Raw genomic sequence first — 3,298 nt, 5'->3', positions numbered from 1 at the left:
AAAGCTGGAAATTTTGCAAATATGTGGCAATTAAACAATATACTCTTAACCAATGGGTCAAAGAAGAACTTACAAGGGAAGGTAGAAAATACTTAGAGATGAATGAAAACGGGAGCAGAAACTACTAGAATGTATGGGATGGAGCAAGGTTGTGCTCAGATGGAAATTAATAGCTGTAAACACCGATTCTTTTTTTTTTTTTTTTTTTTTTTTTTTGAGACGGAGTCTCGCTCTGTCACCCAGGCTGGAGTGCAGTGGCCGGATCTCAGCTCACTGCAAGCTCCGCCTCCCGGGTTCACGCCATTCTCCTGCCTCAGCCTCCCGAGTAGCTGGGACTACAGGCGCCTGCCACCTCGCCCGGCTAAGTTTTTGTATTTTTAGTAGAGACGGGGTTTCACTGTGTTAGCCAGGATGGTCTCGATCTCCTGACCTCGTGATCCGCCCGTCTCAGCCTCCCAAAGTGCTGGGATTACAGGCTTGAGCCACCGCGCCCGGCCAAACACCGATTCTTTTGTAGTTCATCAGTGTGATAATTTGGTTTCCCACTCATGTGAGATGTGCTTTCCTCAAACCTTCTTACAAAGTCAGCACATTACCCATCTGACACCAAAAAACACAGTAGGGTCCCCCAGTTCCACTTGCCTTTTCTCTTGTCCTGACAGAAACGTAGGGTTCCTTGACCGCTCTGTGACCTAGCCAGCTGCTTGTGTGTTTTTAAAATTTTATTTATTTATTTATTTTATTGAGACGGAATCTTACTCTGTCACCCAGACTGGAGTGCAGTGGTGCAATCTCGGCTCACTGCAAGATCTGCCTCCCGAGTTCACACCATTCTCCGGCCTCAGCCTCCTGAGTAGCTGGGACCACAGGTGCCGCCACCACGCCCGGCTAATGTTTTTGTATTTTCAGTAGAGACGGGGTTTCACCGTGTTAGCCAGGATGGTCTCAATCTCCCGACCTCATGATCCGCCCTCCTTGGCCTCCCAAAGTGCTGGGATTACAGGCATGAGCCACCACACCCGGCCTTTTGTTTTTTTTTTTTTTTTTTTTTGAGACGGAGTCTTGCTCTGTTGCCCAGGCTGGAGTGCAGTGGTGCAATCTCCGCTCCTGCAACCTCTACCTCCTGGGTTCAAGCAATTCTCCTGCCTCAGGCTCCCAAGTAGCTAGGACTACAGGCGCCTGCCACCACACTAGCTAATTTTTTTTTTTTTTTTTTTTTTTCCGAGACGGAGTCTCGCTCTGTTGCCCAGGCTGGAGTGTAGTGGCGTGATCTCGGCTCCAGGGGCAATTACATGAGAAAAAGAAATGAGGCATTCAAATGGAAAGGATGAAGTAGAACCATCTCTATTCACAGATAACATGATCCTACATATAGAAAATCCCAAAGAATACACAAGAAAGCTGCTAGAGTTAGTAAAGAAATTCAGAAAGTTGCAGGACATAGTATCAACAAAATCACTTGCATTTCTGTGCACCTGCAACAAACAGTCCAAAAAGGAAATGAAGAAAACTATTCTCTTTACAACAACATCTAAAAGAGTAAAATGCCAAGGAATAAATTTAACCAGGGAGGTGAAATACCTGTACGCTGGAAACTACAAAACATTGCTGAAAGAAAGAAAACCTAAATAAGTGCAGAGGACCCCTGGTTCATGGGTTGAAAGACAACATTGTTAAGATGTTAATACTTCCCTAAGCGATCCAAAACAATCTTGAAAAAGAACAAAGTTGGGCTGGCCACGGTGGCTCACCTCTGTAATCCCAGCACTTTGGGAGCTCACCTCTGTAATCCCAGCACTTTCCCAGCTAATGCGAGCGGATCACGAGGTCAGGAGTTCGAGACTATAGGGTCCAGCCCTACTGGGCCTGTGGGTTTTTCTCTTCATGTGTAGATCATAGAAATAAAGACACAGGGCCGGGCGCGGTGGCTCAAGCCTGTAATCCCAGCACTTTGGGAGGCCGAGGCCGGTGGATCACGAGGTCAGGAGATCGAGACCATCCTGGCTAACAGGGTGAAACCCCGTCTCTACTAAAAAATACAAAAAATTAGCTGGGCGCGGTGGTGGGCGCCTGTAGTCCCAGCTACTCAGAAGGCTGAGGTCAGGAGATCGAGACCACGGTGAAACCCCGTCTCTACTAAAAATATAAAAAATTAGCCGGGCGCGGTTGTGGGCACCTGTAGTCCCAGCTACTCAGGAGGCTGAGGCAGGGGAATGGCGTGAACCCGGGAGGCGGAGCTTGCAGTGAGCCAGAGATCGCGCCACTGCACTCCAGCCTGGGCCACAGAGCGAGACTCCGTCTCAAAAAAAAAATAAATAAAATAAACAAAAACAGAGGACAAAGAGATGGAAGAAAAGACAGCTGGGCCTAGGGGACCACTACCACCAAGGCATGGAGACCAGTAGTGGCCCCTAATTCCTGGCTGCGCTGATATTTATTGGATACAAGGCAAGGGGGCAGGGTAAGGAGTGTGAGCCATCTCCAATGATAGGTAAGGTCACGCGAGTCACGTGTCCACCAGACAGGAGGCCCTTCCCTATTTGGTAGCCGAGGCAGGGGGAGAGAGAGAGAGAGAGAGGGGACAGCCTACGTCATTATTTCCTATATGCATTTCTCGGAGAGATCAGCGGCTTTAATACTTTCTTTTTTTTTTTTTTTTTTTTTGAGAGGGAGTCTCGCTCTGTCGCCCAGGCTGGAGGGCAGTGGCGCGATCTCGGCTCACTGCAAGCTCCGCCTCCCGGGTTCCCGCCATTCTCCTGCCTCAGCCTCCTGAGTAGCTGGGACTACAGGCGCCCGCCACCGTGCCCGGCTAATTTTTTATATTTTTGGTGGAGACGGGGTTTCACCGTGGTCTCGATCTCCTGACCTTGTGATCCGCCCGCCTCGGCCTCCCAAAGTGCTGGGATTACAGGCGTGACCACCGCGCCCGGCGGCTTTAATACTTTAACTAATTCTGCCACCGCTGTCTAGGAGGCGGAGCCAGGTGTACGGGGCGGAACATGCCAGCGGACCAGGAGGGTGACCGCGGAAGCGCAGCATCGCGGGGAGGCGGTTAGGCCTCCGGATGGCTGTGCGCGGGCTTGAGTGAGGTCGGGCCTTCCACAAGAGGTGGTGGAGCAGAGTCTTCTCTAACTCCTTTGGGGAAAGGGAGACTCCCTTTCCGGGTCTGCTACGTAAGGGGCGCCTTCCCAGGCGCTGGCGCTGCCGCTGGACCAAAGTCCGCCAAGTCAAGGTCGCCTTCCCAGGCGCTGGCGCTACCGCTGGACCAAGGAGCCCTCTACTGGCCCTGTCCGGGCGT

At 51.0% G+C, this 3,298-nt stretch overlaps 1 non-coding gene across 1 annotated transcript; it reads left to right on the top strand.

Annotated features, from left to right (window-relative positions):
- Nucleotides 1-505: 505 nt before the first annotated feature.
- LOC126938194 (small nucleolar RNA U13) lies at nucleotides 506-606 on the top strand. The gene has a single exon (XR_007720017.1). It is a non-coding gene; the product is annotated as a small nucleolar RNA U13 (small nucleolar RNA).
- Nucleotides 607-3,298: the final 2,692 nt, after the last annotated feature.

Source organism: Macaca thibetana, chromosome 15 (assembly GCF_024542745.1).
Source record: "Macaca thibetana thibetana isolate TM-01 chromosome 15, ASM2454274v1, whole genome shotgun sequence".
In the NCBI taxonomy this organism is placed as follows: Eukaryota; Metazoa; Chordata; class Mammalia; order Primates; family Cercopithecidae; genus Macaca; species Macaca thibetana.
This window is presented reverse-complemented; position numbering and strand designations above follow the sequence as displayed.